Source organism: Schistocerca piceifrons, chromosome 2, assembly GCF_021461385.2.
Source record: "Schistocerca piceifrons isolate TAMUIC-IGC-003096 chromosome 2, iqSchPice1.1, whole genome shotgun sequence".
NCBI classification, from domain to species: domain Eukaryota; kingdom Metazoa; phylum Arthropoda; class Insecta; order Orthoptera; family Acrididae; genus Schistocerca; species Schistocerca piceifrons.
Genome location: NC_060139.1, coordinates 1,038,297,738 through 1,038,322,769, shown reverse-complemented (window position 1 = coordinate 1,038,322,769; position 25,032 = coordinate 1,038,297,738).

Genomic DNA, 25,032 nt, shown 5'->3' with positions numbered 1-25,032 from the left:
TGGTGAAAACGCAAGATAACCGAGGTCCTGCGCTCATACTTATAACTAAACCAAGTTTAAAATGTCTGTACAGTGCACCAGCGTTAATCGCCCAGTCAGTGAATCGTCGTCAGCCAATCGTGCATTTGACTGCCGTTAACGCCGTATATTGCAATGGAAGGCACCTTGTAGATGCAGAGATGTTCATAGAGATATGAATCTTCAGGCAGCCGCTTATAAACGTGTTTTCTACACAATCGCTGGTGAATGACGTCATTGTCGTATGCTCTCACTTTCGTTAACAAGCAGAAGTATGTTTATACCTTGCTCCTAGTCCATTCGTTTATGTTTTACGAATTGGAAACCTGTAAGAAGAGCACCAAATTTTTAGAAGTATGAGAAGAATTGGTCGGTGTGATTGCATCAGTTCTTGAAATTAAGGTACTGACGGCTACAGTGCATAAGAAGGAATGTACAGCCGGCCTCGGTGGCCGAGCGGTTCTAGGCGCTTCAATCCGGAACAGCGCGACTGCTACGGTCGCAGGTTCGAATCCTGCCTCGGGCATGGATGTATGCAGTGTCCTTGGGTTAGTTAGGTTTAAGTAGTTCTAAGTTCTAGGGGACTGATGGCCTCAGATGTTAAGTCCCATAGTGCTCAGAGCCATTTGAACCATTTTGAAGAAATGTACAGTGTTTCTTTTCTTTTCGTTTTTTCTTTCATTCAGATCGAATACCTACGTTGTTTACATATAAAAGTCATCAAATATATGCTGATTAATACATCTAAATGTGATTTTTTGTGAAAAATGCACATCTTATTTCTAACTATATACTGCGTACAAAAATTCTGTTTTCGTAGCAAATAAAAATGTGTTACTGATCATTTATAAAAGATGGTTAATGAAGGGTCTATAATTAAAAAGTGCAAATTAAATTTTTTCTTTGTTTCTGTATTTTGTGCTTCGCATAACTGCTCTTAGAACCTGCACCTTTGTTTAAAAATTTGAGTCCTCCTGGAATCGAACCCATACCCAAGAAACAGCGAGGAAGCACGCTACTACAGAGCCACACAGCTTCTCGAAGAAAAAACTGACCTTATTTCAGCATCTCAAATATGGTTAGAAAACTTTGTATTCGGTTTTCTAGAGAATTTTTGAGAATTACATCGAACTGGTTTGAGAAAGGTATATTTGAGTTTTGAGTGTAGAGTACAGAAAACATAAAAAATAAATCTGTTTGTCATATGGTCCCGTTGTCAGAGAAAAACAACCAGTGTGGTCACATGTGGAGGCACAATATAATTTTGCTACTGGTAAGTTTCATTCAAAAGTTAATAAACTTTCTAGGTTCATATTACGTATAGGGTATGGTATACGATACCCTGAGTCTGTCTCAGTACATCGAAGCGCGCCGCCATCTTAATACACAACACTAATAAGAGCCTGGTCATCTCGCGAAAATCGAGCGTGAGCCATGGACAAATTTAACCACAGCCGACTACCTCATTTAACTTTAAGGTCAGTGGACCAGATCATTGCGCTGAACAGGGTTAAATGCTGACTTAAAGCGCCGTTAACTTTTAATCGAGGGTGGTACACACGAACGTCAGTGGCTAAAAGAATTATGGGGAGGCAACGGGTGAGATATCTGTCTTCGGCTGCTGAAGCCTTTGTAGTGTGTTTGCATTTCTCTCCGTACACCAGAGGTGGATCGTTCTCGGCAGTTTGAAGGGAGCTACAATATGTAGTTGTTATTGACTAGTAGCAACTACACCATGAGCCACTTGTGAAATCTCAAAACTATGAGTCCCCACCCCCACCCCCCAAATCTTAGCTCGGATTCTGAGAAAGTGCTTCTAATTAGGCACAGTATTTGTAGTTTTCAATTCTGACTTTTGAAAACCCATACAGCTTTACGTAACTCGGTAGTAAAAATGAACTGGTCACAAAAAGGTCGGGTCAGCGGTGAATTAGTTGTCAAAGTACAAGGTGCTGCAAAAAGAATATACGAATTTCGATTGCATATACTATACTAAACTATAAAACATACGAATATGAAACTTTACACACATATTTAGGAAAATTTCAAGTTCAGATTACAGATGTTCAATACGTCCTCCATCAGCGACACGAACAATATCACATCGATACTCCAATTCCTCCCATACTTGTGCAAGCATGTCCTTCGTCACTGATGTGTTGGCAGTACCGATCCGGTTCCTCAACTCTTCCAGCAGGTTCTGTGGGAGTGGTGGTACATAAACGTTGTCTTTAACTAAACCCCACAGGAAGAAGTCAGAGGGTGTCAAATTCGGTGACTGAAAGTCCATCTGAGACATGCTAAGTCGCCAGCTCCTTGACGACCAATCCAACGGTTCGGTGGTTTCATTCAGTTCACGCACTTGGCGACTATAGTGAGAGGGTGCCTCGTCTTGTTGAAATTGAAGTTGTCTTCGTGCGGCCTCGTAAACAACCAGTTTTGTAACATAGGAGGATATTGCTGATCGTTAACCGTGTTTCTATCAAAGAATAATCGGCCGTTTCCTTTACATACACGGCCTGTATCTAAAAAATGGTTCAAATGGCTCTAAGCCCTAAGGGACTTAATATCGGAAGTCATCAGTCCCCTAGACTTAGAACTACGTAAACCTAACTAACCTAAAGACATCACACACATCCATGTCCGAAGCAGGATTCGAATCTTCGACCGTAGCAGCAGGCGGTTCCTGACTGAAGCGGCTAGAACCACTCGGCCACAACGGCTGGCTCTTTTGTTCGCCCTTTGCGGCGGTTTACACGTATGGAAACACTATACCTGCTATGTTAAGGATCCGCCCTAGACACTGCTGGCCACTGAAAACCGAATCATTTTGTAGTTTCCGGTGTGCTATGATCCCCGTGTCTTGGCCCGATTATCATCCCACTTTTAAAGTCGGTTAACTCTCTACTCCACAGCACAGCTGTCTGTAAGAGATATCGTCTCTACACTCACACCGTAAGCCGCATCTAGCCGCAACATTCAGACTTCAAAGCAGTGGATGTTCTTGCACAACATGTGACGGGGTAGAACCTCATACACGGCAGTTGGTAACGTATCATCCGTTTCACTGCACGCCAAACAATGGAGAGAAAAGTCAAGGTACATTTGTACAGGGATACCACTGTGAAATGCATCGCCAAAACTACTGGACCGTATATCTATATTTTGTAGGCGAAATATCGCTATTTTATCAAAAGCCATATTTCAAGCATTGAAGCAAATGCAAAATTTTTGTACACGTAAAATCCGGTCTGAGGTGTAAAATTAGTTGCGTTATTTCAGTTTCACATACGTGAACAACCAATATTTTACTGGAACAGTGAGTGACATGCCCCGCTGTATCAGAGAGAAGAAGATAACCATCGAAAAAATGCTCCTAGTGGAGCACAAAAAATGCGAATACGTATCTGTTTAAAAGACTCTGCCTGCAAAGTTCAGTACCTGCTGCCACATTCTACCCTCCTCAGCATCTTTAAAAATTTTCCTAAAAGTTTTGGCATGTGAAGATAATCGCGCTTTTTTATGTGAGAGAGATGGAGACAGTGTCAGTGTGAAAGAGACGGAAAAGTAATAAATACTGGAAGATAGTAGAGAGTGGTTGTGATATAGAAAGCGCGACGGCGACAGTAGCAGAGTGAGAAAAAGAACGGGTCTAAGTGGTAATGGGACATAGCTGACACTGAGATAAAAGTGCCTACGGGAGAGGAATAAAGAGAAGGAGAAAGTGGAAGTGGTTGAGAGTCAGCGATAATGAGAGACAGAGTATGTGACAGTGGCAACAAGGCAGAAATGAGCGAATGGCATCACCATCCGGTGAAGTTTGGCCGCCAAATGTAAGTCGTATTTCAGTCGACTCCACATTGGGCGACGTGCGTGCCGGTGATGAGGATGAAATGATGGGCAGGAAACACAACGCCATTTCAACCCGGCCGGGAATCGAATCCGGGCCCTCTTGCATGGGAGTGAGCACGTTACCACCAAGCTAACCAGGCGGACAACAAGGCAGAGAGAGAGAGACAGAGTGCCACTGAGAGGAGACAGCAGCAGTGAGAGGGAATGTACAGGGTGATTCAAAAAGAATACCACAACTTTAGGAATTTAAAACTCTGCAACGACAAAAGGCAGAGCTAAGCACTATCTGTCGGCGAATTAAGGGAGCTATAAAGTTTCATTTAGTTGTAAATTTGTTCGCTTGAGGCGCTGTTGACTAGGCGTCAGCGTCAGTTGATGCTAAGATGGCGACCGCTCAACAGAAAGCTTTTTGTGTTATTGAGTACTGCAGAAGTGAATCGACGACAGTTGTTCAGCGTGCATTTCGAACGAACTTTGGTGTTAAACCTCCTGATAGGTGGTGTATTAAACGTTGGTATAAACAGTTTACAGAGAATGGGTGTTTGTGCAAAGGGAAAAGTTCTGGACGGCCGAGAACGAGTGATGAAAATGTAGCACGCATCCAGCAAGAATTTGTTTGCAGCCCAGGAAAATCGACTTGCAGAGCTACCAGAGAGCTGCAAATTCCACAATCAACTGTATGGAGAGTCCTACGAAAAAGGTTAGTTATGAAACCTTATCGTCTGAAATTGGTTCAAGCACTGTCTGCAGCTGATAAGATTAAAAGAATCGATTTCTGTGATTTTATCCTTGCTCAAATGGAAACAGATGAATCTTTCGTTTCAAAGATTGTGTTTAGTGATGAAGCAACTTTCCACACTAACGGGAAAGTCAACCGTCACAATGTCTGTATATGGGGCACTGAGAATCGGCGGGAAACAACTCAGTATGAACGTGACTCGCCCAAGGTGAACGTTTTCTGTGCCATTTCAGCCAATAAAGTTTTTGGTCCCTTTTTCGTCGAAGGTGTTACTGTAACTGGACTACAGTATCCGGAGATGTTAGAGAATTGGCTGTTCCCTCAGCTCGAACAAGAAACACAACAATTCATATTTCAGCAGGATGGAGCGCCACCACATTGGCACTTATTGTCCGTAACTACCTGAACGTCAACTACCCGAGGCGATGGATCGGCCGCCAGGCAGCCCGTGACAGAGCACTTCATCACTGGCCTCCAAGAAGCCCTGATCTTACCCCCTGCGATTTTTTCTTATGGGGGAATGTTAAGGATATGGTGTTTCGGCCACCTCTCCGAGCCACCATTGCTGATTTGAAACGAGAAATAACAGCAGCTATCCAAACTGTTACGCCTGATATGCTACAGAGAGTGTGGAACGAGTTGGAGTGTCTGGAGGGGGCCATATTGAACATCTCTGAACTTGTTTTTGAGTGAAAAAAAACCTTTTTAAATAGTCTTTGTAATGATGTATAACAGAAGGTTATATTACGAGGGCAGTTCAATAAGTAATGCAACACATTTTTTTTCTGAAACAGGGGTTGTTTTATTCAGCATTGAAATACACCAGGTTATTCCCCAATCTTTTAGCTACACAATACTACTTTTCAACGTAATCTCCATTCAATGCTACGGCCTTACGCCACCTTGAAATGAGGGCCTGTATACCTGCACGGTACCATTCCACTGGTCGATGTCGGAGCCAACGTCGTACTGCATCAATAACTTCTTCATCATCCGCGTAGTGCCTCCCACGGATTGCGTCCTTCATTGGCCCAAACATATGGAAATCCGACGGTGCGAGATCGGGGCTGTAGGGTGCATGAGGAAGAACAGTCCACTGAAGTTTTGTGAGCTTCTCTCGGGTGCGAAAACTTGTGTGAGGTCTTGAGTTGTCATGAAGAAGGTAAGTTCGTTCAGATTTTTGTGCCTATGAACACGCTGAAGTCGTTTCTTCAATTTCTGAAGAGTAGCACAATACACTTCAGAGTTGATCGTTTGACCATGGGGAAGGACATCGAACAGAATAACCCCTTCAGCGTCCCAGAAGACTGTAACCATGACTTTACCGGCTGAGGGTATGGCTTTAAACTTTTTCTTGGTAGGGGAGTGGGTGTGGCGCCACTCCATTGATTGCCGTTTTGTTTCAGGTTCGAAGTGATGAACCCATGTTTCATCGCCTGTAACAACCTTTGACAAGAAATTGTCACCCTCAGCCATATGACGAGCAAGCAATTCCGCACAGATGGTTCTCCTTTGCTCTTTATGGTGTTCGGTTAGACAACGAGAGACCCAGCGGGAACAAACCTTTGAATATCCCAACTGGTGAACAATTGTGACAGCACTACCAACAGATATGTCAAGTTGAGCACTGAGTTGTTTGATGGTGATCCGTCGATCATCTCGAACGAGTGTGTTCGCACGCTCCGCCATTGCAGGAGTCACAGCTGTGCACGGCCGGCCCGCACGCGGGAGATCAGACAGTCTTGCTTGACCTTGCGGCGATGATGACGCACGCTTTGCCCAACGACTCACCGTGCTTTTGTCCACTACCAGATCACCGTAGACATTCTGCAAGCGCCTATGAATATCTGAGATGCCCTGGTTTTCCGCCAAAAGAAACTCGATCACTGCCGGTTGTTTGCAACGCACATCCGTTACAGACGCCATTTTAACAGCTCCGTACAGCGCTGCCACCAGTGGGAAGTCAATGCAACTATACGAGACGAAGCGGGAATGTTTGAAAATATTCCACAAGAAATTTCCGGTTTTTTCAACCAAAATTGGCCGAGAAAAAAAAAAGTGTTGCATTACTTATTGAACTGCCCTCGTATGTTTCTTTCATTAAATACACATTTTTAAAGTTGTGGTATTCTTTTTGAATCACCCTGTGTAATGAGTAACATTAAGAGGGATAAGGAGGGAGACGGAGCAGACTATGGTATTAGGACAGAATGGGTGAATGGGAGTGGATGGGGATCAGTGACTTACAGCGATGGGCTGATGAGTGTGAGTGAGTTACAGTTAGGGTAGCTTGTGGGAGTGATAGGTCAGTTGCTTGGTAAAAAGAGCACGAATACGTTCGCTTGCCAACATTCTTGGGAAAAGCTGTGTAAATAGGCTGTTAAGATATTTATGTTGGTAACGCCACGTAGCGCCCTGTATGAAAATCACTGGCTGTGCTGTGTGCAGTCTGTGACTGGTTTGTATTGTTGGAATATTTGATATTGTAGTGTTGGGCAGTTGGATGTGGACAGCGCATACCGTTGCGCAGTTGAAGGTGAGCCGTCAGCAGTGGTGGATGTGGAGAGAGAGATGGCGGAGTTTTGAGAGCAGACGATCTGGACGTGTGTTCATCAGAAAAAGGACACTGGATGTCATGAACTGATAAATATATATTATGACTTTAGAACACTATTAAGGTAAATACATTGTTTGTTCTCCATCAAAATCTTTCATTTGCTAACTATGCCTATCAGTAGTTAGTGCCTTCAGTAGTTAGAATCTTTTATTTAACTGGCAGTATCGGCGCTCGCTGTATTGCAGTAGTTCGAGTAACGAAGATTTTTGTGAGGCAAGTGATTCATGAAAGGTATAGGTTATTGTTAGTCAGGGCCATGCTTTTGTACGGATTATTGAAAGTCGGACTGCGTTGCCCTAAAAATATTGTGTGTCAGTTTAGTGATGATCAGAATAAGTAAAGAGAAAACTGTTTCAGTACGTTGAGTTTTGCGCAGCTGTTTGAAAATTAAATAACGCAAGAGGTTTATCGTCACAGTCATTTTATAATTTTTCTAAGGGGACGTTTCAGCTGTAAAGGTGATGAGGAAGGTAGAATAATGTAACTGGTTAGTTAATTTAGGGGAAGTGACCAAACAGCGAGGTCAACGGTCCCATCGAAGAATGGGGAGTGAAGTCAGCCGTGGCCTTTCAAAGGAACCATCCCAACATTCCCCTGGAGCTATTTAGAAAATATAATTAAGGATGGCCGGACGCGGGTCTGAACTGTCGTCCCCCCCAAATGTGAATCCAATGTGCTAACCGCTGCGCCACTTCGCTCGGTCTAAGTCAACTGCTACCCTGCTTTTCAGCCAAAGTCTTTTAAACAGGAGCATATTCGCCATTTCCTGTTTGACTGGCTGTCTCATGGTGTGTGAAATACACTTCTGGCCATTAAAATTACCACACCAAGAAGAAATGCAGATGACGAACGGGTATTCATTGGACAAATATATTTTACTAGAATTGACATGTGATTACATTTTTACGCAATTTGAGTGCATAGATCCTGAGAAATCGGTACCCAGAACAACCACCTCTGGGCAGTTGCTCGGCCACCATTGACCAGACGTTTTCTGTTGGTGAGAGATCTGGAGAATGTGCTGGCCAGGGCAGCAGTCGAACGTTTCTGTATCCAAAAAGGCCCGTACAGGACCTGCAATATGCGGTCGTGCATTATCCTGCTGAAATGTAGGGTTTCGCAGGGATCGAATGAAGGGTAGAGCCACGGGTCGTAACACATCTGAAATGTAACGTCCACTGTTCAAAGCGTCGTCAATGCGAACAAGAGGTGACCGAGACGTGTACCTAGTGGCACCCCATACCATCACGCTGGGTGATACGCCAGTATGACGATGGCGAATACACGCTTCCAATGTGCGTTCACCGCGATGTCGCCAAACACGGATGCGACCATCATGATGCTGTAAACGGACCCTGGATTCATCCGAAAAAAATGACGTTTTGCCATTCGTGCATCCAGGTTCGTCGTTGAGCACACCATCGCAGGCGCTCCTGTCTGTGATGCAGCGTCAAGGTTAACCGCAGCCACGGTCTCCGAGCTGATAGTCCATGCTGCTGCAAACGTCGTCGAACTGTTGGTGCAGATGGTTGTTGTCTTGCAACCCTCCCCACCTGTTGACTCAGGAATCGAGACGTGGCTGCACGATCCGTTACAGCCGTGCGCATAAGATACCTGTCATCTCGACTGCTAGTGATACGAGGCCCTTGGGATCCAGCACGGCGTTCCGTATTACCCTCCTGAACCCACCGATTCCATATTCTGCTGAGAGTCATTGGATCTCGACCAGCGCGAGGAGCAATGTCGCGATACGATAAACCGCAATTGGGATAGGCTACAATCCGACCTTTATCAAAGTCGGAAACGTGATGGTACGCATTTCTCCTCCTTACACGAGGCATCACAACAACGTTTCACCAGGCAACGCCGCTCAACTGCTGTTTGTGTATGAGAAATGGGTTGGAAACTTTCCTCATGTCAGCACGTTGTAGGTGTCGCCACCGGCGCCAACCTTGTATGAATACTCTGAAAAGGTAATCATTTGCATATCACAGCATCTTCCTCCCGTCGGTTAAATTTCGCATCTATAGCACGTCATCTTCGTGGTGTGGCAATTTTAATGGTCAGTTGTGTATTTTAGGCACAGGTTTTATTTTGCAACGGTATCGTTGCGAGAAATCTCAACGTTGTCAACATGTCGCCCCGTCCAGACACGAAAAGGTCTTGAAGCGAATATAAGTGGGTGGACAGCACGGGGAGAGTAGGTGTGACATACATGTGTGATGACAGCTGCGCAGTGACCAAAGCCCTGCGGACGTATACGCGTCGTGGAGAAACCCAGGACAACCGCAGTGACGGGAATGCATGCAGACGGCGCAGCGGAAGCCGTGGGATGCCGATCGAAGCAGACAAGCGGCGGCAGGCGCCGTACTCCAGCCTGTAGTGTGGGCGGGCGTTTCGTAACGCTATCAGCGTACCGAGAGACGTGGCGCTGCGTCTCGCAAAGACATGGGCACCGCCTATGAGCCTGGCCTCCCTGCCTGCGTCGCCGTTTTGGAGGCAGCAGTTCACCCATACACATTTCTGCATAAACAGAGCGGCTTAAGGAGATCGATGCTTGAGATAGAGCTCAAGTGTGTCACGTCGCGCATCTGACGCAATACTCGGTCCAGATTACAGCACGCGAAGTCCTTGGAGGAATCGCCATCTTACAGGCAACCATACGAAGTTCACTTCCTTTATCCACGAGATGGGAAGCTTCACATGGCGAAAGACGAGGACAAGCAAGAAATATTGATAAACGTTTTTAGCTCTCCGCGGTCGAGTGCAGGAGACGGTCTCTTCGGTAAAGGTCTCCGTGTGGCGGTCGTGGAGATCGGACAGGTTGGCGCGACGTTATTCTGACGGAACCAGACGCGTCGCCCAACCACTCACCGTGCTTTTGTTCTTTGCCAGGTCTCCGTAGGCATTCTGCAAGCGCCTGTGAATATTTATGATGCTCTGGTTTTCGCTAAAAGCAACTCAATGACAGCCGTCTGCTTAGAACGCATCTCCACTCCAGACGCCATTTTCAAGGTTACGTACAGCGCCGCCAGCTATCGGAAAATTTGAAATTTGTGGTACACATCTACATCTACATCTACGTGATTACTCTGCCATTCACAATAAAGTGCCTGGCAGAGGGTTCAATGAACTACGTTCAAGCTGGCTCTCTACCGTTCCAATCTTGAACGGCACGCGGCAAAAACGAGCACTTGAATTTTCCTGTGTGAGCCCCAATTTCTCTTATTTTATGGTGATGATAATTTCTCCCTATGTAGGTGGGTGCCAGCAGAATGTTTTCGCAATCGGAGGAGAAAACTGTCGATTGAAATTTCATGAGAAGATAACGTCGCAACGAAAAACGCCTTCGTTTGATTGGTTGCCACTCCAATTCACGTATCATGTCTGTGACACTATCTCCCCTATTGCGCTATAATGAGCTGCCCTTCTTTGTACTTTATCGATGTCACACGTCAGTCCCACCTGATGCGGATCCCACACCGCACAGCAATACTCCAGAATAGGGCTGACAAGTGTAGTGTAAGCAGTCTCTTTGGTAGACCTGTTGCACCTTCTAAGTGTTCTGCCAATGAATCGCAGTCTTTGGTTTGCTCTACTCACAATATTATCTATGTGATCGTTCCAGTTTAGGTTATTTGCAATTCTAATCCCTAAGTATTTAGTTGAATTTACAGCCCTCAGATTTGTGTGACTTATCGCGTACTCAAAATTTAGCTGATTTCTTTTAGTAATAATGTGAAGTTATTCAGGGTCAATTGCCACATTTCCCACCATACAGATAGCTTATCTAAGTCATTTTGCAAGTCGTTTTGATCGTCTGATGACTTTACAAGACGGTAAATGACAGCATCATCTGCAAACACTCTAAGACGGCTACTCAGATTGTCTCCTATGTCGTTAATATAGATCAGGAACAATAGAGGGCCTATAACACTTCCTTAGGGAACGCCGGATATTGCTTCTGTTTTGCTCGAAAATTCCTATGGCACTAAACTGCTAAGGTCATCGGTCCCCAGGCTTACACACTACTTAAACTAACTTAGGCTAAGGACAAGACACACACCCATGCCCGGGGTAGGACTCGAACCTCCAGCGGGGATAGCCGCGCGAACCGTGACAAGGCTCCCTAGACCTCACGCCTACCCCACGCAGCCCAGCTATCGGAACTTCATGAAAGTATAGAGGCTGAAGTGGGATTATTTCACGATGTCCCACATCGAGTTCAGAACATATTTCAGCCGAAATGGGTCGATAAAAAGAATTGCGTTGCATTACCTATTGAACACCGGTTCCCGTCATATCACCGAAGTTAAGCGTCCGCCCGCAGTAGCTGAGTGGTCAACCGGCACGGTAGCTCAGCGCGTTCGGTCGGAGGGTTAGCAGCCCTCTGTAATAAAAAAAACTGAGTGAATGGATCAATAACGAACTTCAACGGGTGTCATTGGATGTCCGCCCCAAACAAGGCAACGAAAATAAACGAACAAAATGAGATTTAAAAAAAAGTGGTCAGAGCGACAGAATGTCAATCCTAAGGGTCCGGGTTCGATTCCCGGCTGGGTCGGAGATTTTCTCCGCTCAGGGACTGGGTATTGTGTTGTACTAATCATCATCATTTCATCCCCATCGACGCGCAAGTCGCCGAAATGGCGTCAAATCGAAAGACTTGCACCCGGCGAACGGTTTACCCGGCGGGAGGTCCTAGTCACACCACATTTACATTTTACCGAAGTTCAGCGCTGTCGAGCTCGGCTTCCACTTGGATGGGTGACCATCCGGTCTGTCGAACGCTGTTGTCAAGCGGGGTGCCCTCCGCCCTTGTGACGTAAACTGAGGAGCTACTTGATTGAGAAGTAGCGGCTCCGGTCTAGTAAACTGACATCTGGCTGGGAGAGCGGTGTGCTGACCACATGACCCTCCATATCCGCATCCGGTGACGCCTGTGGGCTGAGGATGACACGGCGGCCAGTCAGTACCGTTGGGCCCTCATTTCCCGTTCGGGCGGAGTTAGTTATTGAACGTCTCTCACAAGTGAACAATAATAAAACGCGTTGCTCTTCTTTGGATCTTCTCCTTCTGTCAATCCTACCTGGTGCGGAAATATCATCGATAAAGGCTTCCGGAGCCGAAGGCCCACTCGTGTACCCTTGATGACTACACGACACAGAGTTCCACGCCTCGCCTGGGCCCGTTAACACAGACATTGGACTGTTGATTGGAAACATGTTGCCTGGTCGGACGAGTCTCATTTCAAATCGTGTCGAGAGCGGATGGACGCGTACGGGTATGGAGACAACCTCACGAATCCATGGACCCTGCATGTCAGCAGAGGACTGTTCAAGCTGGTGGAGACTCTGTAATGGTGCAGGGCGTGTGCAGTTGAAGTAATATGGTACCCCCTGATACGTCTAGATACGACTCTGGCAGGTGACACGTACGTAAGCATCCTGTCAAGATCACCCGCATCCATTCATGTCCATTGTGGATTCCGACGGACTTGATCAGTTCTAGCAGGACGATACGACGCCCCACATGTCCAGTATTGCTACAGAGTGCCTCCAGGAACACTCTTTTGAGTGTAAACGCTTCTGCTGGCCGCCGAACTTCCCAGACATGAACATTATTGAACATACCTGGGATGCCTGCAATGTGCTGTTCAGAAGAAATCTCCACCCCCTCGTACTCTTAGGGATTGATGGACACCCCTGCAGGATTCATGCCGGCCATTCCCTCCAGCACTACTTCAGACATTAGTCGAGTCCACGCCACGTCGTGCTGCGACACTTCTGCGAGCTCAAAAAATGGCTCTGAACACTATGGGACTTAACATCTGAGGTCATCAGTCCCCTAGAACTTAGAACTACTTAAACCTAACTAACCTAAGGACATCACACACATCCATGCCCGAGGCAGGATTCGAACCTGCGACCGTAGCGGTCACGCGGTTCCAGACTGAAGCGCCTAGAACCGCACTTCCACACCGGCCGGCTCTGCGAGCTGGCGGGGTCCTACACGATATTAGGCAGGCGTACCAGTTTGTTTGGCTCTTCAGTGTATTTTTCAATAGCGCTTATTTCTCTGTGTTACTAATTTTATTTAACTATATTGTCGAAATATCTGAAGAAATTCACCGCTTCACTTTCAAGTTTTTCGTTTAGCATTTAGTCTTCATATTTTCTGTAACGTGTCTACATTTCGAGTTCTTCTAACAAATCCATGTGTGAGACTCTGCACAAATGGACTATAAGAAAACTGTAAGTACAAGTTCTTCCAAATTTCGCCACTAAAATATGAAAATCGATAAGTAACCAAAAATTTCGCGTTTTTATATATTGCCGTAAAATCAACAACAAAATAGCAGAACCTCACACCTCGAAAGAATTGCATAAAATGGCATAGTACAGAGAAATACGCACGTGAAAATGGGAACCATTTCCCGAAACGCGGCTTGAAAATATGTGTAAAATAAAATCGCGACAGGTAGCAGAAAAGTTATTTGTAAGCAAATAGATTAGGACTTGTCATTATGGAGCATGATACCCATTGCCGTAAAATACGACTGATAACCTAGGTGTTTTTTGGCGGTTTGTTGCAGAGGACGACTGCCGCTTCCCGGACCAGGTGCGGGTGACAGTCCGCCACAGCGGACTCGTTTGTCCCGGTGATCGGCAACTGTCCGCCGCGCCCGGCGCCTCGCTTCCCGGGATACTCACACTCGCTCTGGCGGCGCTGCTGTCTCTGCTGCTGACAGCGGGGAGTCCCCGCACCTGACACCCAGCGCCAGCGTTCAGCACTCGATGCCGGCGTCTACGAGGCACGGTTTCTGCGTCAGTGGCCTCGCACCTCTCAGGAATTTCTGCGGTTCCTCATCACTCATTCGCTGTCACCCATACTCTTCTTAATTTATAGTTGGTCGTGTTGGATGTTTTTTCTACTACATAGTTATCATAGTTTTCTTTTTTTACCATTGACAACGTATTCCTGGGGACAGCATTTACTGAGATATTTGTGCAACAGAAAGCTACCCTGGTACAGTTTACCACAGTGCATCTACTGGGAGAGAGTTTCCAGAAGTGAACAGACGTACGACAATTGCTTACAGTGTCATCAGGAGACATGTGGAGAAAATTTTTTATATCTCTGAGGAAAAGGAATCACTTATAACACTACACCCGTTGCCATCGTTACGACTGTGGTCATATATGTACATCTCTGTATACCATAGATGCAGCAGCCGTAATTTGCATACTGTGTTGCTCCCTGTTACCGAAGTAAATGCTTCACAAAATTGTCATGCTGACGACTAGCTGACGACACCGGACCGGCTCACCAGTGATATATGAAAGCCAAGAACGATATCCACACGATTGAAGCCCTGGTCTGCAGTGCCTCATTGATCTCTGCATTACACCTTTCCTGCACTCTGTCCTACGGACCCAACACATGTAAAAATCAAATGAGATCTACTTTTTAAGACTGGGCGATATAAAAAAAATTCTCTTGTTCTTGATGTGACGGTTTTATCGCAATTTCCCGAAGCTATGGATTTTTTTTGTAAATATTCATCGCATGTTTGTTTCCAATTATGTTCAACTTTTATTCGTACATCGGGTTTGAATTCAGTTACGAGTCATTTTCAAGTGTACTTTGTGTTCTGGTTTCATAAAGTGACGTATGTTGATGCTACGTAAAGATTATCAGTTTCTTCGAAGGCGTTGTAGTTATTTCACACTGCGTTGCTAGCCTTGATAAGTCTTGTCATATGGTATATTGTAGCGACTCTGTTTAGCATACTGGTATACAGGAGTACTACCAACAAGTAGTGCAGTGCTGTCTACTTTCTACCCTCTCCCTGCCTCCCTTCCCCTCTCTCTCCATAGTGTTCTCCTTATTTTATTTATCCAAGCTGCAGCTCCGTTATACAGTTTCCCGACATACTCTAAATTTCTACTTAAGCATGTTGTTATTACAGCAAAAGCTGTGGTTAAGTGCTTTACTCGTAACTCGTGTAAGAAGTAATAATTATCAAAGGCATTTCACACTTAGCTTTAACAAATTGCCTGCCTTCAATGTATTATTACTGATATTGTATTGATGTATGTAATAATCATAAATAAATACACATGTTTAATGTCAGTCAAGAATATCTGCCCTTTATTTTCTTTTATTTCAGAACACGCATTCTCTATCATCAATCGTTTTTCAGAAAATGCGTGCGGGTACCTATCATTAAATGAACTGTTGTAGCCCCAGTTGTAAGAGCTGCATACGAGACGGACGTTTTAAACTACGAACACAGAAACGTATAGTTGCATGAATAAAATTTATATATTTTTATTTATAATGTTAAAAGCACCCAAGCTGGCTATAGGAATTAAAAAAAGTTCTTGTCTTTCTCTGTTCAATTAAGAATTGTTGGCCTAACTGAAGAATGTTCTTGGTTCACCGATTCGTAGCTTCCTGTACACTCATGATTGTAGCGTAGGTATGGACTGGCTATCACAGTGAGGCTTCGATGGCAGTCCTGCATCGTTCGCCGTGTCTTCCACCGCAGCTTCTCCACCTGCGCCTATTTTTAAGGAAGTGTGCATAAATACTACGTGGTCCAGTGATATTAATGTGGCCACCGCCTGTATTCGACGTCAGCGTGCTATGACCACTCACAGAAACAGTGGACTCGTTATCGTAATGCGGAAGCGGAGCGATTTATATGCCAAAAGGGCGTGATCATTGGCTTTCAGGCCAAGGGTGGAAGCATGGCCTAAACTGCCCTATGCAAAACCTTAACCAAGGCAATTGTGGTGCACCACGGGCGACAGATGATAAGGAGATGTTTACAGACGAAAAGACGAGCAACTGTTGAGCGAATGACTGCCCTGATGAACCAAAGGGCTACTGTTATGCCGGAGCCAAGGTGGCCCCTGAGGGCTGGCAACCCGTATTACACCACAGAGGACGAGGTTGTCTATGTCCAAGGCGTACCAAAAGCACCACGGTAAACACCGGCTATTTACATACAAGATAATGGAAACAGATATTCCGAGCACTACTTCCTGCAAGGGGAGCTCAAGCCACAGCCTGCAGGAAGTATCAGTACGCCAAAACCTGATTGGCTGGAGACCGTTATTTAGGGGCTAGAACCAGCCCTGAAGTTCAGTTCACTCTGGATGCTCTTCTCGTGTACCTCGACCGCTGAAGATTACGTCTTCGTCTCAGAATTGGACTTTTACTAGTGTGTATGTGCTACCACGAACCTTTGTGGAAAATTAGAAGTGAACTTTTGTTAGCCTCAATTAGGAGATTTTTACAGGCATCGTTATTGTTACCTTCAGCTTGTGGTTCAGTCATCAACCTTGTGAACTTACATCAATAAAAGTTGTGTTTGTGAAAAATTGCGAACTGTCAGTCACAACAGGTAACAACAGTGTTGCTTCAACGACCGTTGCTATGTGTGGGTCTTTGCAGCAGGCACCTGGTTGATGCACCCAAGTTGACTGCTGTGGGCGACAAAGGCTGAAATTAGGACGCCAGTAACGCGGTTGGACGTCCACGTGGCGACAGGTGGCTTATCCAGATGAATCACGTTTTACGCTCCACCGGACAGATGGCCGTTGGCGTGTACAGCGTGAAACTTCTGAAAGCAGAAACACCTTGCAACAATCATCGGAAGAGTCCAGGCCGGAGGGCTTTCACTGCGTGATCTCTTCATTCTGGAAGGGGCAATGGATCAACACGACAATGCACCTACCCTTGGGAACCATGTCCACCCCTACATGCAGTTTGTTGTTCTTTAGCACGAAGGCATCTACCAGCACGACAATGCGACGTGTGACACTGCTCACAGTGTACGTGCGTGACTCGAAGAGCACCAGGATAAGTTTACCACACTCCCCTGGCCAACAAACTCCCCAATCGATAATCTGTGGGGACCTCCATTGGACTGTTAGCGCAGTGGATCCTTACCCGAGAAACATAGCGCAAGTGACCACGGCACTGGAATAGGCATGACTCCACAGCCTTGTTGGTACTTTCCAGAACCTCGTTCACTCTCTTCCTGCACGTCTTGGAACAGTCTGTACTGCGAAAGGTGGTTATTCAGTCTTTGAACAGGTGCCAAACGAATGTCACTGCACACTGTTAGCTATGTTGAGATCTCTGTTATTAGTGGTGACCTCTGTTTGTATAAGTAGCGCCAGCTGTCGATTTGCGGCGAGTGAGGGCTGATAGACCGAGCCAAGCGCTCCCTGGTGGGCGTCCTGGAGTACCATAAACGGTTGGCTTCGGAGCGGTGCCACTGCAGCAGCGTAGCGTCTGCCCATCCCACAGCTTGTTCTGCCAACATTACAGTGCAGATAATCACTGAAATGGAAATGAGCGTTCAGCCTCATTGGCCGGGAGGCCCCTTACGGGGCAGGTCCGGCCGCCTTGGTGCAGGTCTTATTACATTCGGCGCCACATTGGGCGACCTGCGCGCCAGATGGGGATGAAATAATGTTGAAGACAACACAACACCCTGTCCCTGATCGGAGAAAATCCCCGACACAGCCGGTAATCGAACCCTGGCCCCTTAAGATGGCAGCCGGTCACGCTGACCACTCAGCTATCGGGGCGGACAGATAATCGCTTGTAATCTTTTACTATCCACGCAGTTTCCTCCGAACACTATGAAACATCCCACGGTAACGCAATAACAATACAAATGTAAACACATATTTTTTCTTCACTTCTATGATCCACATTATTAGAATCAAATACGCAAACAAAATGATTTTTTTTCATAAATGCCTTTAACTACAACAGATAATGTCACGATAGAGGTCTGCGATCTTGTTGCACTTAATGAATGAATTGACGAAGCCACTCCTTTAATTTTCCACATCAAGTGTTATATTTCACTTCCGTAATCTGCCATAAACAGATTCTAGATTGATCAAATAATCTGAGCAAGATATCTCGTCACATATTGTATAACATAATATCATTGTCAAATTTTGTACAAGAAAAAAATAAATGCCTCTAATAACAACATAAAAACTACACTCCTGGAAATTGAAATAAGAACACCGTGAATTCATTGTCCCAGGAAGGGGAAACTTTATTGACACATTCCTGGGGTCAGATACATCACATGATCACACTGACAGAACCACAGGCAACAGAGCACGCACAATGTCGGCACTAGTACAGTGTATATCCACCTTTCGCAGGAATGCGGGCTGCTATTCTCCCATGGAGACGATCGTAGAGATGCTGGATGTAGTCCTGTGGAACGGCTTGCCATGCCATTTCCACCTGGCGCCTCAGTTGGACCAGCGTTCGTGCTGGACGTGCAGACCGCGTGAGACGACGCTTCATCCAGTCCCAAACATGCTCAATGGGGGACAGATCCGAAGATCTTGCTGGCCAGGGTAGCTGACTTACACCTTCTAGAGCACGTTGGGTGGCACGGGATACACGCGGACGTGCATTGTCCTGTTGGAACAGCAAGTTCCCTTGCCGGTCTAGGAATGGTAGAACGATGGGTTCGATGACGGTTTGGATGTACCGTGCACTATTCAGTGTCCCCTCGACGATCACCAGTGGTGTACGGCCAGTGTAGGAGATCGCTCCCCACACCATGATGCCGGGTGTTGGCCCTGTGTGCCTCGGTCGTATGCAGTCCTGATTGTGGCGCTCACCTGCACGGCGCCAAACACGCATACGACCATCATTGGCACCAAGGCAAAAGCGACTCTCATCGCTGAAGACGACACGTCTCCAGTCGTCCCTCCATTCACGCCTGTCGCGACACCACTGGAGGCGGGCTGCACGATGTTGGGGCGTGAGCGGAAGACGGCCTAACGGTGTGCGGGACCGTAGCCCAGCTTCATGGAGACGGTTGCGAATGGTTCTCGCCGATACCCCGGGAGCAACAGTGTCCCTAATTTGCTGGGAAGTGGCGGTGCGGTCCCCTACGGCACTGCGTAGGATCCTACGGTCTTGGCGTGCATCCGTGCGTCGCTGCGGTCCGGTCCCAGGTCGACGGGCACGTGCACCTTCCGCCGACCACTGGCGACAACATCGATGTACTGTGGAGACCTCACGCCCCACGTGTTGAGCAATTCGGCGGTACGTCCACCCGGCCTCCCGCATGCCCACTATACGCCCTCGCTCAAAGTCCGTCAACTGCACATACGGTTCACGTCCACGCTGTCGCGGCATGCTACCAGTGTTAAAGACTGCGATGGAGCTCCGTATGCCACGGCAGACTGGCTGACACTGACGGCGGCGGTGCACAAATGCTGCGCAGCTAGCGCCATTCGACGGCCAACACCGCGGTTCCTGGTGTGTCCGCTGTGCCGTGCGTGTGATCATTGCTTGTACAGCCCTCTCGCAGTGTCCGAAGCAAGTATGGTGGGTCTGACACACCGGTGTCAATGTGTTCTTTTTTCCATTTCCAGGAGTGTATATGGAACATAGTAAAAAGTGAAACAAGAAAAACTAATCAGGCAAATGAGGAAATTATGTTAAATGTAAATAATGAGTTGATCAGAGGTACCTCCAAAATTGCAGACACTTGAACAACTTTTTCCTTTCAGTAGCAGACAACATAGGTTTTCATAGTTCCTCAGAAGACAGCTTAAAATATTTAAAAAATGCATTTCCTAATAAGTTTGACAAAATTCAGCTATGTCCTACCACACCGGAAGGGATTTCTAATATTATTAGCTCTCTTAAAGCAAATGTTACAGTGGTTATGGTGAAATCAGCACTACCGGAATTAAATGTTGCTCCTCAGAACTTTGTGTCATACTGAGTTACTTATGTAATGAATCCCTCTACAGAGGTACTTTTCCAGATAGGCTTAAATATGACATTGTCAAACCATTACACAAAAAAAGGTAACAACTCATCGGTGGAAAACTTCCGTCCCATTTCATTATTGGCAATATTTTAAAAAGTGTTTGAAAGGGTTATGTACAATAGACTTTATCAACACTTAGTACAGAAAAATATTCTCATTCGCAATCAGTTTGGATTTTGGGAAAGGACTGACAAATGATCAAGCTATTATTCACTTTTACAGATGATATATTAGAATCAATAAATTAAAAGTTATTACCACTTGGAACATTCTATGATCTTGCTAAAGCTTTTGACTGTGTTAAGCGTGATATCCTTATACAAAAGTTAAAACATTATGGGATAACAGGAGTAGCATGCTCATGGTTCTCAACCTATCTTTTTAATAGAAAACAGTATGTGTCTGTATCAGGCTTACCATATAACAATAGTCATTCAAAATATGAAACCATCAGACAAGGGGAGCGCCAGGGCTCTATTTTAGGTCCCTTGTTGTTCCTATTATATGTTAATGACCCTCCATATACAGTGACACAAAATGAAAATTTTGTCTTATTTGCAGATGATACAAGTATTGGTATAAAAAACAGTACCTGTGGTCTCACTGAGCAATCGGCTAATGAAATATTTGTAAATATCAATGGGTGGTTCACAATATATGGATTTTCACTGAATTTTAACAAGACTCAGTACATACAGTTTAGTACCTGACAAAGAATACCTGACCCTATAAGTATAATGTATTCAAACAATGAAATTAAAGCTGTAGAGAGTGTCAAATTTTTAGGGATACAAATTGACCACAATCAAAATTGGAAAACTCAAACACTAGACTCAATGAAACGCCTTAGTTCAGCTACACTTGCAGTACGCACGATAGCAGAAATAGGTGATTTAAAAATGAAGAAGTTAGTTGTATTCAATAATGAGTTATGGAATCATCTTTTGGGGAAACTTCTCTCACAAAGAGAACATTTTCAAAATTCAGAAACGAGTCATTAGAATTATATCTGGTGTCAGTCCTAGATCATCATGCAGAGAAAATGTTCAAATGTATGTGAAATCTTATGGGGCTTAACTGCTAAGGTCATCAGTCCCTAAGCTTACACACTACTTAACCTAAATTATCCTAAGGACAAACACACACACCCATGCCCGAAGGAGGACTCGATCCTCCACCGGGACCAGTCAAGCAGAGACCTCTTTAAGAAACTTGGTATTCTAACTACTACTTCTCATAACATACATTCCTGGAAATGGAAAAAAGAACACATTGACACCGGTGTGTCAGACCCACCATACTTGCTCCGGACACTGCGAGAGGGCTGTACAAGCAATGATCACACGCACGGCACAGCGGACACACCAGGAACCGCGGTGTTGGCCGTCGAATGGCGCTAGCTGCGCAGCATTTGTGCACCGCCGCCGTCAGTGTCAGCCAGTTTGCCGTGGCATACGGAGCTCCATCGCAGTCTTTAACACTGGTAGCATGCCGCGACAGCGTGGACGTGAACCGTATGTGCAGTTGACGGACTTTGAGCGAGGGCGTATAGTGGGCATGCGGGAGGCCGGGTGGACGTACCGCCGAATTGCTCAACACGTGGGGCGTGAGGTCTCCACAGTACATCGATGTTGTCGCCAGTGGTCGGCGGAAGGTGCACGTGCCCGTCGACCTGGGACCGGACCGCAGCGACGCACGGATGCACGCCAGGACCGTAGGATCCTACGCAGTGCCGTAGGGGACCGCACCGCCACTTCCCAGCAAATTAGGGAACTGTTGCTCCTGGGGTATCGGCGAGGACCATTCACAACCGTCTCCATGAAGCTGGGCTACGGTCCCGCACACCGTTAGGCTGTCTTCCGCTCACGCCCCAACATCGTGCAGCCCGCCTCCAGTGGTGTCGCGACAGGCGTGAATGGAGGGACGAATGGAGACGTGTCGTCTTCAGCGATGAGAGTCGCTTCTGCCTTGGTGCCAATGATGGTCGTATGCGTGTTTGGCGCCGTGCAGGTGAGCGCCACAATCAGGACTGCATACGACCGAGGCACACAGGGCCAACACCCGGCATCATGGTGTGGGGAGCGATCTCCTACACTGGCCGTACACCACTGGTGATCGTCGAGGGGACACTGAATAGTGCACGGTACATCCATACCGTCATCGAACCCATCGTTCTACCATTCCTAGACCGGCAAGGGAACTTGCTGTTCCAACAGGACAATGCACGTCCGCATGTATCCCGTGCCACCCAACGTGCTCTAGAAGGTGTAAGTCAACTACCCTGGCCAGCAAGATCTCCGGATCTGTCCCCCATTGAGCATGTTTGGGACTGGATGAAGCGTCGTCTCACGCGGTCTGCACGTCCAGCACGAACGCTGGTCCAACTGAGGCGCCAGGTGGAAATGGCATGGGAAGCCGTTCCACAGGACTACATCCAGCATCTCTACGATCGTCTCCATGGGAGAATAGCAGCCTGCATTGCTGCGAAAGGTGGATATACACTGTACTAGTGCCGACATTGTGCATGCTCTGTTGCCTGTGTCTATGTGCCTGTGGTTCTGTCAGTGTGATCATGTGATGTATCTGACCCCAGGAATGTGTCAATAAAGTTTCCCCTTCCTGGGACAATGAATTCACGGTGTTCTTATTTCAATTTCCAGGAGTGTATAATCATTGATGTCTTTTGTCATTTTCAACACGTCTCTTTTTACAGAAAATAGTGCAAAACACGATTATAATACCAGAACCAAAAACAATCTGTATAAGGACTAAAGAAGTTTAACATTGTACAGCAAGGGTCAAATACAGGGCTATTACAAATGATTGAAGCGATTTCATAAATTCACTGTAGCTCCATTCATTGACATATCGTCACGACACACTACATATACATAGAAAAACTCATAAAGCTTTGTTCGGCTGAAGCCGCACTTCAGGTTTCTGCCGCCAGAGCGCTCGACAGCGCAGTGAGACAAAATGGCGACAGCAGCCGAGAAAGCGTATGTCGTGTTTGAAATGCACTCACATCAGTCAGTCATAACAGTGCAACGACACTTCAGGACGAAGTTCAACAAAGATCCACCAACTGCTAACTCCATTCGGCGATGGTATGCGCAGTTTAAAGCTTCTGGATGCCTCTGTAAGGGGAAATCAACGGGTCGGCCTGCAGTGAGCGAAGAAACGGTTGAACGCGTGCGGGCAAGTTTCACGCGTAGCCCGCGGAAGTCGACGAATAAAGCGAGCAGGGGGCTAAACGTACAACAGCCGATGGTTTGGAAAATCTTACGGAAAAGGCTAAAGCAGAAGCCTTACCGTTTACAATTGCTACAAGCCCTGACACCCGATGACAAAGTCAAACGGTTGCAACAGCTCATGGAAGAGGATGCGTTCAGTGCGAAACTTGTTTTCAGTGATGAAGCAACATTTTTTTCCTAATGGTGAAGTGAACAGACACAATGTGCCAGAACTGCGAGCTCGCATCTACGATGCTTTCGAACTCATTGATGGGGACATGCTGCGCCGAGTGTGGGAGGAACTTGATTATCGGCTTGATGTCTGCCGAATCACTAAAGGGGCACATATCGAACATTTGTGAATGCCTAAAAGAGCTTTTTGAGTTTTTGTATATGTGTGCAAAGCATTGTGAAAATATCTCAAATAATAAAGTTATTGTAGAGCTGTGAAACCGCTTCAGTCATTTGTAATAACCCTGTACATGGGTACTCATATATTCAATAATTTACAAGAGCATATCAAAGGTCTTGTAAGTGATGAAGATCGGTTTCAGAGTGAATTAAAGAACTTCCTGTTGGCCAACTCCTTCTACTCCATCGGTGAATATCTTCACAAGCATTATAGCTCATAACTCTGTCAGCACTAGAATTGTACAATACTCATGTATATGTGTTGTTGTGGTCTTCAGTCCTGAGACTGGTTTGATGCAACTCTCCATGCTACTCTATCCTGTGCAAGCTTTTTCATCTCCCAGTACCTACTGCAACCTACATCCTTCTGAATCTGCTTAGTGTATTCATCTCTTGGTCTCCCTCTACGATTTTTACCCTCCACGCTGCCCTCCAATACTAAATTGGTGATCCCTTGATGCCTCAGAACATGTCCTACCAACCGATCCCTTCTTCTGGTCAAGTTGTGCCACAAACTTCTCTTCTCCCCAATCCTATTCAATACTTCTTCATTAGTTATGTGATCTACCCATCTAATCTTCAGCATTCTTCTGTAGCACCACATTTCGAAAGCTTCTATTCTCTTCTTGTCCAAACTATTTATCGTCCATGTTTCACTTCCATACATGGCTACACTCCATACGAATACTTTCAGAAATGACTTCCTGACACTTAAATCAATACTGGATGTTAACAAATTTCTCTTCTTTCATGTATATGAGTATAAAAAAAAAACCTTTGACTCTTTCCACATCCCAGGGACTCCTCTCCAAGGGATCCATGGAAAACGACAAATGTAATGTAAGTACTATTAACATACAACTACGAGTACTTACTGTAAAATGTGACTAGACACATTGATTTATTTGTACAACCTGATGAAAGAAGTCTGCTGAAACGCGTTAAAATGTGCGGAAAAATTTAGTGATAGTTGTTTCATTGTCTAATACAACTCTGTCCTCTCAGCCGGTAATAATGTGAAGTGAACATAGGTGAACAGTCGTCTCGTGTAGAACCATGAACACCTAAAATAGATACAGCTGTTGTGTTGTAGAAACAGCGCCACTGTCGCCATAGTGAACGCATCAGCTCGGCGTGCCACGCGGCTGGGATCTCGCCAGGCTGGCCGCTACGCTCGCGCCAGAAGTCGCAGAAACTTTTAGGCATGTCAGCTGGCACTGACGCTACAGCCTCTGCTACCAACATTGTCTCACTTACCACATACCGCTCCCACGGCGCGTGGATGTGAAAGCGAGCTATACCTACTTTATGTAAATGT